Genomic DNA, 15,581 nt, shown 5'->3' with positions numbered 1-15,581 from the left:
CGGGTGGCTGGCTACGGTGGTGTCGCTTTCCTTGCTGAAGTCTCAATGGTGCTGGGGCTTGAGATTTAAACCTATCCCATAAGGTTGCTGAAGGGGAGGGAGAAAAGGAAAGAGGCAGATTCCTTTTCCAGACAGTTCTGGAATTCGCGTGTGTGTGTTAGTGGCAAAAGCCACGGCAGTTAGGGTGCCCTGATTCAGCCTCCGCTTAAAAGATACTTGACTTTCGAACCGGGAACGATGAAAATGAAAATTTTTGGAAGGAGGATAATAGAAATTAATATTTCTCTCCCATAATTTTTTTTAATCGATAGTGCTTTATAGTTAAGATATGCCTGGATTTCATATAAAATGAGATATATTTAAATTAAAATGTTAAATACCCTGCAGAACTAAACGTGCCTTTTTCTTTGCTTTTTTTTTCTTACATTTGCCACTGCTGATGTTTTCTTTCAGTGGTGTTAGGTATGCATAGTTTTGAGACTGGATATATTGTTAGGTTCCAAGCACAGGTAAGGGGCTGAAGAGACAAGACATTGACTTAACCAGGGTAGATTTTTGAAATAAGTAATTCATGAAATTTCATTGAAATTTATTTATCCGTGGAATGTTCAGGAGCGTTTCATTTTTTACTGAAAATTCCAAATTTGGGAACTTTTTTTCCTTTTTTTATGTATGCAAGCCTAGAATTCCAAATTCATGGAATATCTGTACATGTACCTACCTAATATTTGGTACCTACCCGTTTTAATAGTTTCTAATTGTGCTTCTGTAAACCCATTTTTATCACTAGTTAATGATATGGTTCATGGGGGCACATATTAATGTTAACTTGATATTACAAAATAGGTGTGTTTTGTTATTAGATATTTCTAATAGGAAATGAGAATAGCTGTAACTTTAATGATTTGGTTGGTTATTCTCATTAAAAAAAAGTGGAATCTTTAAAAACATTGATTGTAATGGTTCTAAAATTATGGCAGTTCAGTTCAGTAACTTGTTTCTATACAAGGCATGTTTCTCCTTTTTCTCTGATATAAATTGTCTTTTAAGTGGAAACTAGTTGGATTGTAGTTTAGCATTTTAAAATTATTTCAAAACAAACATGGAGTGATCTTTTTCACAATTTTTAAATGGATACATGAAACAGGAAATACAGTATTAAGTTATGGATATTATTGGTGGCAGTCAAGTTATAACACATGATGTGTTAAACACTTAGCTGGGTATGTAAGGTAGATGCCTGTGGTCTCAGCTACTCCAGAGACTGAGGACAGAAGGATTCCTTGAGCCCAGGAGGTCTACTCCAGCTAGAACTACTTTTTTCTCTAAAAAAAGAAAACAATAAGTATATGCTTGTTAAAGACTTAATTATTTTCTCAGTTGGGAATTTAAAAGATATAAAGAAGGGGTTTACATATGTCATGTTAGTAAATGGTAAGGTACTGAGCTGGGTATTAAAAAGAAATAATGGGTGGTGGAGATTGACTTGAAAGAACAAAGAAGTTTCTTTGGTAATGGAAATTTTTTTGTCTCTTGATTGTTAATTACATGAGTGTGTACATTTTTGTCAAAACTTCTAGAATTGACACTTGATATTTCTGCATTTCACTATATGCATATTTTATTTTATTTTATTTATTATTTATTTATTTTTGAGTTGGAGTTCACTCTGTTGCCCAGACTGGAGTGCAGTGGCCGCTCCCATCCACTGCAGCCTCGACCTGCTGGGCTCCAGTGATCCTTCCGCCTCGGCCTTCCAAGTAGCTGGAATTACAGGCATGTGCTACCACGCCCGGCTGATTTTTTTGATTTATTGTAGAGATGAGGTCTCGCTGCCCAGGCGGGTCTTGAACCCGCGGGCTCAGGCAATCCACTCACCTCAGCCTCCCAAAGGCGCGGGATTATAGGCTGAGCCACCAAGCCCGGCTATATGCATATTTTAAAAAGAAAATGCATGTTGAGCTATAACTTTGTGAGCCTTTAACAAGTTTTCTTTTATCTAACAGTCTTTATTTGAAAAATGAATGTTGTTATTACAATGTAATTTGTTTTTATAACCTGGAATCTATAATTTTAGCTCCAGACTTCCTTACATTTGTATTTCTTAAATGAAACTTGGGACATTTTGGCATCAACATAATGTAATCCTCCTGTTAGACTTTTGTTATTGCAGATTAAGTTTTAAAGAGCTTGATCAATTATATCCAAACTAGTAATACACTATTTTGTGATTATTATTTTAAATTACACATACGTATAATTAAAAACCTGTACGTAAGCTGGTTGTGGTGGCTCATGCCTGTAACCTCAGCATTTTGAGAAGTGAAGGCAAGAGGATTGCCTGAGCCTAGGAGTTTGAAACTAGCCCGGACAACTTGAAAGACCTCCTCTCTACAGTAAATAAAACAATTAGCTGGGCTAGGTGGCAAGCACCATAGTTCCAGCCACTTGTAAGGCTGAGGCAGAAGGCTGTCCTGAGCCCAGCATATTGAGACTGTGGTAGCCCTGAAAGTGTTAGCCTGGGCGGCAGAATGAGACTTTAACTCAAAATAATAATACTAGTAAACACCTGTTAAGTAAGGTGGGCTCTGTGGCTCAGCCTGTAATCCCACGCCTTTGGGAGACTGAGGTGAGTGGATTGCCTGAGCCCGCAGGTTCGAGACCTGCCTGGGCAGCAAGACCTCATCTCTACAATAAATCAAAAAATCAGCCGGGCGTGGTAGCGCATGCCTGTGATTCCGGCTACTTGGAAGGCTGAGGCGGAAGGATCACCGGAGCCCAGCAGGTCGAGGCTGCAGTGGCCAGGAGCGGCCACTGCACTCCAGTCTGGGCGACAGAGTGAGACTCCAACTCAAAACAAAACAAAACAAAAAAACCTGTTAAGTATATTAGAAATCTTGGCTGGACATACATATGACATATGATTTGGAAGGATAACTATCAAACTTTAAAAATAGTTTAGAGAATACTCTGTCTCAAGCAAAGGTAATCATTTATTTTTATTTTGGGTCTTCTGTGTTTATTATGCCATGTACATTGATATCCTATCACTGCTTTAAGTTAATACAGCTTTGGTGACTTAAACTGGACAAATGTATTTTGCAGTTCTGGAGATGACAAATGTGACATGGGTCACAGTGGCTAAAATCAAAGTGTGGGAAGGCTGTTTAGGAGGGATCCACTTTTTTTTTTCCTTTTCTTGATTTTAGAAGCTGCCTTCACTCCTTGGCTCATGGCCCCCTTCCTCCATCTTAAAGGCCAGCTAGGTTTTATCTCTCTGTCCATTCTCTCCTAATCTTCTCCCTCTGACTCTTCTGTTTCTCTCTTCCACTTTTAAGTACCCTTGTCATTACATTGGGCCCATTTAGACAATCCAGGATAATCTCACCATCTGTACTGATCACCATAATTCCATTTGAAGCTTAATTTCACTTTGTTATGTAATATAACAGTTACAGGTTCTGATGACTAGGACATGGATGTCTTTGGGGTGCCATTATTCTTACCATGCCATGGTGGGAAACATTCTTGTACGTTAGGAGCATGTATAAGTTTGATACAAATATATTAAGATGAAAGTTTTATTTTTTCATGCCAGGAGTTACAGTGCTATCACTCTCTAAGTTTTTAAGTAATGAGTTTAATTAGTAGTTTTTACTAGATTATGTTTGGGCAATTTGAGATATTTTATTGACTTTTTCAAAAGTGACTGGATAGCTTTTTGTAATAGATAATGTTGGAATTATCTTAATTTACAAAAGATCTTATCTGAACCTATTTTATGAAAGAAGAAGTTGCAATGTATATAGCATATCATGAGTCTTCTCCATGTTGATTTCTTTTTGTAGCCCCATTTCTTAGTTTTGTCTTGGCATACATTGTTGCTATTACTGCCCTACCTTTTGAGGAAGTGTTCTAGAAAATTGATAATATAATGGAAGGGCAACTGGCAGTTGAGAAATATTGCTGCATAATATTTATCCTTGAATAATAATGTCATGCTGATTAAAAAGCAAACATCGATTTACTCTCCTCTTGTTTTACTTAGCTTCTATTCCTGATCTCATTTATTTATCCATCCATTTGTCCATCCGTCCATCCCTCACCTGCCCACCATCTTAAACTATCCTTGATGCTTAGGGTGATTACATTCCTGTTTTCAAGCCAGCCCTGTCTAAAGTGTGAATATTAAAGAAAATGTGTCCAGTTGTTTTTTTTCAATATGGAAAAGAAACAACAAAATCATACCGTGTTTCAAAGACCAAAGTCATAAATTTGCTTGGATTTTGGGGCTAAACTCGAAATGTAGATTTTAAACTGTGCTAAGCTGTGTACCAACTGGTCAGTTATTTTGCAAAAACTTCTCTGTCTATATATGTAGATAATATTCATGTTTAGGAAATTTAAAGTGATCTATGATTGTAAATCTTTTTTCATTTCTTAGGTGTATACATTTCTACTCGGCTCTCTCATTTAAGTTTCCTATTAAGTTAGTAGCATTTTGATTTCCTTATCAAAATGTTTTGTTAGGCTCATTCTTCAGGTCAGTCTAACACTTATGTCATTTTGCATTATTGTTAAGGCTGATTTATGGTCTATTCACAAAATATTTGATTAATGGATGAATAAATGAATTTTACTTCATTGGTTAATTTTGACCTTGGTAGGTTAACTCACTATAGGGAAAATTGGTTTAGCTGGTAGGTAGGTAGACTTTTATGTCTGATTTAAATACACAAACTTTTTTTCACTCACCTCTGAATTTGTTGTTGCTGTTGACCTTAAAGATTTAGATATAGGAAAATGGGTGGTATAGTTTTGATTGTTGATCCCGTCCAAATCTCTCGTTAAAATGTGTTCCCCAGTGTTGGAAATGGGGCCTAGTAGGAGATGATTTGGTTATGGGGTAGGATCCCTCATGAATTGTTTGGTGTCCTACCCACATAATGAGTGAGTTTTGGCTTTTTTAGTTCCCAGGAATGGTAGTTGTTTAAACTAACCCTGGCATTATCACCTCTTCCGCCTATGCTTGTGTAGTGTGACATGCCTGTTCCTTCTCCACCTTCTGCCATGATTGTTAGCTTCCTGAGGACTTCCCAGAAACTCAGTAGATGGTGGCCCCATGCACAACCATAAGCCAAAGTAAACTTACTTTCTTTATAAATTATCCAGTCTCAGGTATTTCTTTATAGCAACACAAAACAGACTAATGCAGAAAATTGGTATTGAAAATCTATCTGGTATAAAGACACCTAAAAATGTGGAAGCACCTTTGGAACTGGCTGAGGGCAGAAGTCGGAAGATTTGGGAGGGCTCAAAAAAGAGTGAGAGAAGGGATAGTTTGAAGCTTTAATCAAAGACTGGTTAAGAGGTTCATTAACTGTTACTAATAAAGGCCAGCCTGATATGGTCTTAGATAGAAATAAGGAACTTAATGGGGTCAACCATGTTACCCTTAGCAAAGAACATGGCTGAGTTGTGTCCATGCCCTAGGGCATTGTGGAGAGCTGAATTTGAGAGTGATGACTTAAGAGTATCTGGCACTAGAAATTTCTAGCAACAAAAGCAGTCAAGAAGTGGCAACTTTTTTTTTTTTTTTTGAGACAGGATCTCACTTTGTCACTTCAGCTAGAGTGCAGTGGCGCAATCCCAACTCTCTTTAACCTGGACTTCCAGGGCTCAGGCGATCCTGCCTCAGCCTCCCAAGAACTGGAACTGTAGGCGTGTGCCACCATACCCAGCTAATGTTTGTATTTTTTCTAGAGATGAGGTTTACTGTGTTGCCCAGGCTGGTCTGAACTCCTTGACTCAAGCCATTCTCCTGCCTCAGCCTCCCAAAGTGCTGGTATTATGGGCTTGAGCCACTGAGGGCCACATGGCTGCTTCTAATAGTTTACGATCAGATAATGGGAGCAAAAACAACAAACATGAAATTGAAACTTAACAGGGAAGTACAGTGTGAAAGTTTGGAAAACTCCCAGCCTGGCCTTGTGGTAGAGAAGGGGAAAGAATTCAAAGTGGCCTGGAACAACCACTTGCTAGAAAAATTAGATGACAAAAAGGGAACCAAGTGTTAATAATGGTCAAAACTAAGGGGAAAAGTCCAGGAATGCATCTCAGAATTTTTTTTTTGTTTAAGAAAGCAGGATTTATTGAGAGGACAGAAAAGCTTGCACAGCGGGAGGGGACCCGAAGGGGTTGCCTCAGAATTTCTTAAGATAACCCCCTATCAGAGGCCAGGAGGATAGATTGGTTTGGGGGGCTAGGCCCAGGTGCTTCTGTCCTGTGCTGCCTTGGGATGCTTCTCCCTTCATCCTGGTCTCAGAGAACCCCAAGTACAGCCTGGGCTACTCCTCTAGAGGGCGAAAGTCAAAATTCTGTCAGGCTTCCATGTGGTGTGGAGGTGAGGCCCCTTCCACCTCGATTTCAGAGTTGTTTTTTTTTTGAGTTGGAGTCTCGCTCTGTCGCCCAGACTGGAGTGCAGTGGCCGCTCCTGGCCACCGCAGCCTCGACCTGCTGGGCTCCGGCGATCCTTCTGCCTCAGCTTTCCAAGTAGCCAGAACTACAGGCATGCGCTACCACGCCTGGCTGATTTTTTGATTTATTGTAGAGATGAGGTCTCGCCAGGTTGCCCAGGCGGGTCTCAAACCCTCGGGCTCTTGCAATCCACTCACCTCGACCTCCCAAAGTGCTGGGATTACAGGCAGAGCCACTGAGCCCGGCCGATTTCAGAGTTTTTATGGGAAAGCCTGGAAGCTCAGGCAGAAGCCTGCCTCAGGGTTGTAACCCCTACAGAGAGCTCTACTAGAGCAGTGCCCAGGGAGTAATGTAGGATTGGAGCCCCTTCACGGGGGTGATATCTTTTGGTCTGTGGAAAGAGGGCTACTGCCCTCCAGACTCCAGAATGGCAGAGCGACCAGCAGTTTCTACTCTTAGTTTGGAAAAGCCACAGACATTCAACTCCAGCCTGTGAGAGCAACCTCATGGGCTTCACCCCTGCAAAGCCACGGTAATGGGATTGTCCAAGGCTTTCGGAGCTTACTCTTGAACCAATGTGCTCAGTATGAGGGTCATAGAGTCAAGGATTATTTTGGGCATCAGGCTCATGTGGAACTTGTTGCCCCTTTCTTTTGACCAGTTTCTCCCTTTTGGAATGGAAATGTTTACTCAATGCTTGCACCACCATTGTATCTTAGAAGTAAAATAACTTGTTTCGATTTTACAGGCTCATGGGGAAAGGGGCTTGATTTGAGACTCAGATGATACTTTGGACTTCTGAGTTGGTGCTGGAATGAGTTAATACTTTTTGAGTTAAGACTGTTGGGAAGGGGTGGTTATATTTTGCAATGTCAGAAGAAGAACATGAGGTCTTGAGAACCAGGGGTGGGATGATATAGTTTGGATTGCTGTCCCCACCAAATCTCATTGAAATGTAATTCCTGGTGTTGGAGGTGGGGCCTAGTGGGAAGTGTTTGGGTCATGGGGGCGGATCCCTCATGAATGACTTGGTAAGTTCTCTGTTAGTTCATGTGAGCGCTGATTGTTTACAAGAGGCTGGCCCCACCTCTGCCTTCTCTTGCTTCCACTCCTGCTACATGACATACCTGCTCAGTCTCCACCATCCACAGTGGTTATAAGCTTCCCAAGGCCTCAGCAGAAGCCCAGCAGATGCCAGCACCATGCAGAATAACTATTCACCAAAGGGCATATTTTTTCTTTATATATTGCTCAGCCTTAAGTATTTCTTTATTCAACACAGATACAGTGAGTTGTAAATTGCACTTATGGTAGAAAATAATTTGTGCAATTATTACCACTAACTGGTTTTCGAAGAAAATGATCACCCATTAAATGGTGTTATTTTTGTGCTTTTGTGTAAAATTAAGTATAGGAGTTATTGGGATTTTATTTTTTGACCCATGAAATATATACATTAGGGTACATATTTTGTTTCCATTAATTTAAAATAAATTTTTTTTATTCAGTAGGGTAATTGGACTACTGAATTTTTACCATGAGAAACCTGGTCTTATTCATATAGGGATGTTATTACATTTGAAAGTAAAAATGTCACTGAGGTGTTTCAATGCAATTGAAAGCATATAGGCTATTTCTCTGTACTTACAGATTTTATATGTTACTTTTTGGCAATTTCAAGTTATGAGCAAAGAATGACTTATTTTTCTTTAACCTTCACATGTTTAGTAGAATATCTAGCTCTTAGGTGTATATTGAATGGTACTGTCTTAAGTTTCTTGAATATTTTAAGTGATCCTAACCATCTCACTTACCTGTTCTTAATTGTGAATATTTTGATTCTTTTATGGCATTGTTAACCATGCCTCTACAGATTCTATTCTATCTTTTATACAATTGCTTGATTTGAATGAAGGATGGGGAATGGTTTTTCTAAGCCAATCAGATAATAGAACTCTCTTGGCTACATTGATGAGTTCAAGACCTTAAATGGATCCCATCAGAATGAAGCCAAGGATGGTGTTGTGTGGGTGGGAGTCTAAAACTTGCAGCCATTTTCCTACTTTAAGGTAAACGATTTGAGGCCAAAAGCTGCATACAGAGGTTAATAGCATTGACAAAGTGGCAGAAAAAATGTTACTGATCAATTTTTTTCTGAAATCTACATTCTACTGTTGTATTTTTCAGTTACAGGACTTTTTCCATTTTAGGAGAATAAATTTACCTGAGGTTTAAGTCTGTTTTGGTTGCTTTTTCCTTTTCCTTGGAAGCAAAAGTATCTTAACTGATACACTTGGTAATATTTCACTCCACTTTTTTTTGGAAAGCAGTGGCATTTTCTTAACATTCTTGTGTTTGTTATTTTGATGTGTTAAGACATTAGAATTTTGTAATACTGATTTTTTTATAACTTCTGTAATTTTCAAGAAGGATGATATTTCTGCTTTAATGCGTTTAAGTGTATCCCAAAGCTTTGTAAAATTGATTTGTTTTAATGTATATAAAATATAAGCATCTAACTTTCCAAATATTAAAAATAGAAAGTAACATTGAATTTTTATATCAGAAAGTATGCCACAAGCCCCTCACAGTTAAATATAGATTTTGGGAAAGATGCATCATTAGTTGTATTTCAGAAATTAAAAAGAGATGGCAATATTTACTTTTGAGGCTAAATACTATAAATGTGTTTATACTGTCGATGTTGGCCAGATAAATAATTATAGTTCACTGTTTCTTATTTGCAATTCTGAAATCTAAATAGCTGTAGCATGTAATTTTTAAAAAATAATTCATTTGGAAGCAAAATCTGACTTAACTGAACTTATTTTTTTAAGTAGAACCTCTAATAATAGTTGAATATTTTTGTTTTAAAGGAGAAATATTAATGTGTTGAACCTCAGAGTTCTGCTGTAACCCCTACAGAGTGTTACATATTGCCTACCACCTAATACTATATTACCATAATCAATTAATATATGCTATATATATACATATTTTTTTTTTTTCTCCAGGGATTGAGAGTATGTTTTCCTTTCGGTTTTCTGATTATATGCTATATTTAACTTTGTAAAATCCAACAACATTTTAAACTGAAAAATATCTAGTTGGAAGGGTTTTGGATTAGGAATTGTTATTTGAATATTAATACTGATGATTTTTAATGATGGAGATTTAGCAGCAACAAATATTGCTCATTTTTTTGTTTGAAGATTTGACAGTGATCATATGTCTGTCTAATATTCAGATAAACAGTTTTTTCCCAGTATGGATTGTAGCGTACTTTTATTTGATATAAAATTCTTAATCTGACAATATTTTTTTTTTTTTGAGTTGGAATCTCACTCTGTCACCCAGACTGTAGTGCAGTGGCCACTCCCGGCCACTGCAGCCTCGACCTGCTGGGCTCTGGCGATCCTTCCGCCTCAGCCTTCCAAGTAGCCGGAACTACAGGCGCACGCTACCATGCCCGGCTAATTTTTTGATTTATTGTAGAGATGAGGTCTCACCAAGTTGCCCAGGCGGGTCTCGAACCCGAGGGCTCAGGCAATCCACTCACCTCAGCCTCCCAAGGTGTGGGATTACAGGCTGAGCCACCGAGGCTGGCTGGAGTCTTACTCTGTTGCCCAGCCTGGAGTGCAGTGGCATGCTCACGGCCACCCCAGCGTAGACCTGCTGGGCTCTGGCCATCCTTCCGCCTCAGCCTTCCAAGTAGCTGGGATTACAGGTGCGTGCTACCATGCCTGGCCAATTTTGTACTTATCGTAGAGTCGAGGTCTCGCCAAGTTGCCTGGGCTGCTCTGGAACCTGCGGACTCAGGCAGTCCACTCACCTCGGCCTCCCAAAGTGCTGGGATTACAGGCTGAACCACCGAACTTGGCCAATCTGACAAATTTTTAAGGGTTACATAATTTATCCTTTATTTTAAGATTGATGCTTACTAAATTGTTAATGTTGAAAACTTGTCTGGAATTATCTAATTGAATGAAATCTTTTTGTGTACTATTTATATTGTGTTTTATATTCTAACAATTTTATAAAAGTATTCTATTTAAACCCATTGATTAAAATGGTAATTTATCCTTATATTTATAGTGTAGAACCATTTGGTTTAGTTATTAACAGAAAAACAGCTTATAATATATTTAATGTTCTGCTGATCAGAGTGCTAAAATTCTAACGTTATAACATGGTGTAGGACAATTTCCTGGATGGACCAGGTGGAACTGTGAGTAATGTGGGCATTTTTTTTTTGAGTGAATTTGAGCAGAGTAGATAAATGTTTAAGTCTTTTAACAAAAAAGTGTAAATACAAGGAAATGTGACTTTGAGGATTTATTGGCAAGTAAATGCCTCTTGGATTATGTGTTTTGTAATTGGTTATAAATTGCAGGTGAAATGTTTCCTTGACGGTAATTCAAACCAGCCCAACAAAACTGATCGCAGTAAAGTTTCTTCTGAAATTAGGTTGAATAAATATGAATTGTGTACAAGTATGTATAAATAGATGTAACTAAGAACTAAAAGACCTTAGATTTTATTAAAATATTTCTCAAAAGCTACAATATTATGATTTGAAATTATTCAATATGTATTTTTTTATGCACTTGGAAGTTTTGGTCAGTTAAATTTAATTTTTTTTTTTTTTTGAGTTGGAGTCTCACTCTGTCGCCCAGACTGGAGTGCAGTGGCCGCACTCGGCCACAGCAGCCTCGACCTGCTGGGCTCCGGCGATCCTTCCGCATCAGCCTTCCAAGTAACCAGAACTACAGGCGCGCGCTATCACGCCCGGTTAGTTTTTGATTGATTGTAGAGATGAGGTCTCCTCAAGTTGCCCAGGCGTGTCTCGAACCCTCAGGCTCAGCAATCTACTCACCTCGGCCTCCCAAAGTGCTGAGATTACAGGCTGAGCCACCGAGCCCAGCCTAAATTTAATTTTTTGATGAAAATATCTTATAGTTCAAATGGATTAAAAAAACTCAAATAATGGGAAGATCATGGTGTTTGTTTATTAACATGACATTAGGAAAATAACATTACAGTTCTAATTGTATTAGCAGATATATTGGAAAGAAAAGGAGATATAATAATGATAATTTTATGGGGATTACTTTCTTTGTGTTTTTAATTATTTTATTAAAGTATAATATTGAAATTTTTTAGATTAGTGATTGGCAGTGCAGTTGAGTAAAGTCAAATAAATGGTTTAATTTTGATCACTACTAACAATCTTTCAAACTTTTTTTTGTCCAGAACAAAAACATAGACTTTGAATCAGATCTAGATTGTATTCTGGGTAAATTGCATACTGTGTGACTTTAAATTCCTCTGTGTTCATTTCCTTATCTGTAAAACGGAGCTATTATGAGAATTACTTGAATTATGTAATTATCTAATAAAGGACCTGACTAATAGTAGTCACTTATTTAAGTCCTTTAATGTGTTTTCTCAAATTTTGTGTGTGAGGCAGGTTTCCTATGTTAATTGGTATGTGCATTAGCTTTGTGAATATATACTTCCTTTACCTCTGGAAAAACTAGAGAAAATTCTTTTTTTGAAGTCACTCAACCAGTTAGTGTCTTGGCAGGAATTTGAACGTAGATTTATGACTCCAAATCTAGTGTCTCTGTACTCTGCCGTATTGTTTCTCTTAATGGTTTATAATTCATAGACTCTCAAAGAAAAAACCAAAAAACTCCTTTGATTGCTACGTTAAATGTTTTTTCTGAGCCATTTCTCTTTGTTGATTTCTGTAATCCCATGGTCAAGTCCTCTTGAACTGTTATTTCTCCTTCCTTTCCTGACTGCAGTTTTTCTCATCATCTTAATTTGGTATTACAGGGTGCAGTCCTTTACCTATTGTTATTTGTTTTTTAATCTTGTTACTGCCTTTGGAGAATTTACTGGTACAACTTTGCATAATTACTCATAGATCTGCAATTAAAGTATTGGTCTTCGATTTGATATACCTGCTCTACCTTTTTAACAGCTTTACACGAATGTCCCATATTTGAGTTTGATACACGTGTCTAAGTGTATTTTACTATCTTCTTGTGAAAAAAGCTTCCTTTGGGATAATTTGAAGTCTCATCTGGGATTGAAAATTCTTTAATCTTTCCTGTTTTCCCCACCTTAAATGTAGGCATTTACTCAGTTCTGCAAATGTCTATTCAAATTGGAACCTGCCTGCCTATCTCCATTTTTTAATTTATACTACCACTAAGTCCAAACCTTACTTGCCCACGCATATATTATTTGATCTTTTTACTTTCAAGTCTTTTCTCCAGTGTTCTGTTTGTGAACAAATTACTCATCCTGAGTTTCTCTTTAGCTCACCTTGATCCCCTGTTCTTCAGTAGTTTTTCCTTTGCTTATCTGATGCAGTCCAAACTGTGTTGTCTAAGAGTGTTTAGATGTCCTCAATCTTGCCCTTGACATTTTGAAACTTAAAATTCATGAATCCCCTACAGAGACTGTTGTGACTGTTTAGCAAAAATCTTACTTTGCGATTTCAAGAACATTTTTCCCCCCGAAACAGTGATTTGGTCTGTTGCCCAGGCTGGAGTGCAGTTGGAGCAATTGTAGTTCGCTGCAGCCTCAAACTCTTGTGCTCAAACAATTCTCTTGCCTCAGCCTCCCAGTTAGCTAGGTCCAAGTGCGTAACACCATACCCAGTTAGTTTTTAAGTTTTATTTTTCGTAGAGATGGGGATGGGGTCTTGCTCAGTTGCTCAGGCTGATCTGGAGCTCCTGTCCTTAAGTGATCCTCCCAAAGTTCTGGAATTATAGGTGTGAGCCACTGTTCTCAGCTTCTGTACAAGTTTTAAAATGTTGGATGTATCTTAATGTTTATGAAATCATAAAATGCATTTCATATATTTTCTTCCAAATTTTGTTGATAACTTCCTGATGTTAAAGTGATAGGCATACGCCCCTTTTTAAAAATGGCATTTGTGTTGGGAATTGAGTCAAATTGGAAAAACAGATACTTTGTATATTCTCCCCCCCCCACCCCAGTTGGAGTCTCACTCTGTTGCCCAGCCTGGAGTGCAGTGGCATGTTCACGGCCACCCCCGCGTCAACCTGCTGGACTCCTAAGGTCCTTCCACTTAAGCCTTCCAAGTAGCCAGAACTACAGGCATATACTACCATGCCCAGCTAATTTTTTGATTTATTGTAGAGACGAGATCTCACCAAGTTTTCTCGGCTGGTCTTGAACTCGTGGGATCAGGCAATCCACTTGTCTTGACCTCTCAAAGTGCTGGGATTACTTACTGAACTATCGAGCCAGGCCAAGTATTCCATTTTTAAAAGACAAAATTCAACTTAACACCATTTTACACACTTTTCTCAAACTGGGAAGAAATACCTCTTTTCTTTTTTCTTTGATTCTAAGAGATACATTTTTCACATTTTAATGTGTCTGAAATTGAGGCACAATTTATTCAAATCATGTCCAAAGTGACTTATTTCTCACTAGGCAGAATATCAAGTAGCAATAAATGCAAATTGGTGGTAGTCCTCCCACAAAGGATGTGAAGAACTTTTCAGTATCCGTTTAAACTTTAAAAAATATAAGCCTTCCATAGAGCTTTGATTTATGTGTAGTATTTCTGTCGATATTTATTGTATTTAAAACGAAGAAGAAAGTTATAAAACAAAAGAACATGTAAGCACACATTCTGTTACCTGTCAGCAGTGATACATTACAGGTAACCTATTGACAAGAGAATGAATGGAAAAGACAAATAATATCTTAGTACTATTATGAAAAGTTTTAATCTTACTAATACTTTGTTTTTTGGGGGGTTTTTTTGAGTTGGAGTCTCACTCTGTTGCCCAGTCTGGGGTGCAGTTGGCACACTCACGGCCATCCCCGGGTTGACCTGCTGGGCTCCAGTGATCCTTCTGCCTCAGCCTTCCAAGTAGCCAGAGAACTACAGGCGCACGCTACTACATTCAACTAATTTTTATTTATTGTAGAGTCAGGTTTCACCAAGGTGTCCAGGCTGGTCTTGAACCCGCGGGCTCAGGCAGTCCATTCTCCTTGGCCTCCCAAAGTGCGGGGATTACAGGATGAGCCACTGAGCCCAGCCCATCTTACTTAATACTTTGAATAGATTCTGTTGTCCCTGAAAATCTGTGGTGAAAGTATCCGTTCATCTAATTATCTCTTTAGTTAAATTTAGTTATTTAAATTGGTATGACTGTAAATGGTTAAATTTTAAGTTGAATTTGGCTTCTTCAACATCATTTCAGATTTCTTTTAGTATTTGCTGTGTTGCTATGAAAATTATGTATTTTGAATGAGAAAGATTGCCTGTAGCATGCCAGAAAATGTTAACATGGCAGCGGGAATAGTCAGCATTTTTACAGTGGATTTTAGAATTTTGAAGGCTAGGAGAGGTCTGTGTGACTAGTTCATTTCTTGTGAAAGACTGACACTTAGGAGCTATAACATCTGATCCATCTGTTAAAATTATGAGCTTAAGTAAGATAAAAAAAATCTTTAGGCTTAGAGGAATATCAAAGAAGGAAGTGATATGTTAATGCTTGGATAAAGTTGTGTATTGTCACTTAATGTAAAATGGCTTTATTTGTATAATATAGGAGTTATTTCCTGTATAAATTGTTATTCCATTATTGGAGTCTTACCATTGAGGAAATACTTGGTAAAATACACATAAAATAATTTAGTTAGTAAATTGTTCCAGTGTGTTTAATATGATACTGTTATTTGGTCTGTGCTCTTTTTTTTCTGTAGAATCACATTGATAAAACTATATAGATATTATTTTAGAGTATTTCCTGTTTCTCTAAAATGTTTTGATTGCCTTAACTTTCAAAATCTTTGGCCATACTTTAATACCAAAATAATTCCCTTTAAGGGAAACCATTTTACATTATTCATCTGAATAAAGAGAATAAGTTGTGAATATGAATGTAGACTGTGCTGGGCTCAGTGGCTCAGCCTGTAATCCCAGTACTTTGGGAGGCTGAGGTGAGTGGATTGCCTGAGCCCGTGGGTTCAAGACCCCGCCTGGGCAACTTGGCGAGACCTCATCTCTACAAAAAATTAAAAAAAAAAAAATCAACCGGGCATGG

The 15,581-nt window shown here is 38.0% G+C and overlaps 1 protein-coding gene across 2 annotated transcripts in view; it reads left to right on the top strand.

Annotated features, from left to right (window-relative positions):
- JMJD1C (jumonji domain containing 1C) overlaps positions 1 to 15,581 on the top strand; it is a 265,229-nt gene that overhangs the window by 542 nt on the left and 249,106 nt on the right. The window lies entirely within an intron of this gene.

The sequence above is a fragment of the Carlito syrichta genome, unplaced genomic scaffold (assembly GCF_000164805.1).
Source record: "Carlito syrichta isolate Samal-C Ts95f unplaced genomic scaffold, Tarsius_syrichta-2.0.1 Scaffold302087, whole genome shotgun sequence".
Classification (NCBI taxonomy): Eukaryota; Metazoa; Chordata; class Mammalia; order Primates; family Tarsiidae; genus Carlito; species Carlito syrichta.
This window is presented reverse-complemented; position numbering and strand designations above follow the sequence as displayed.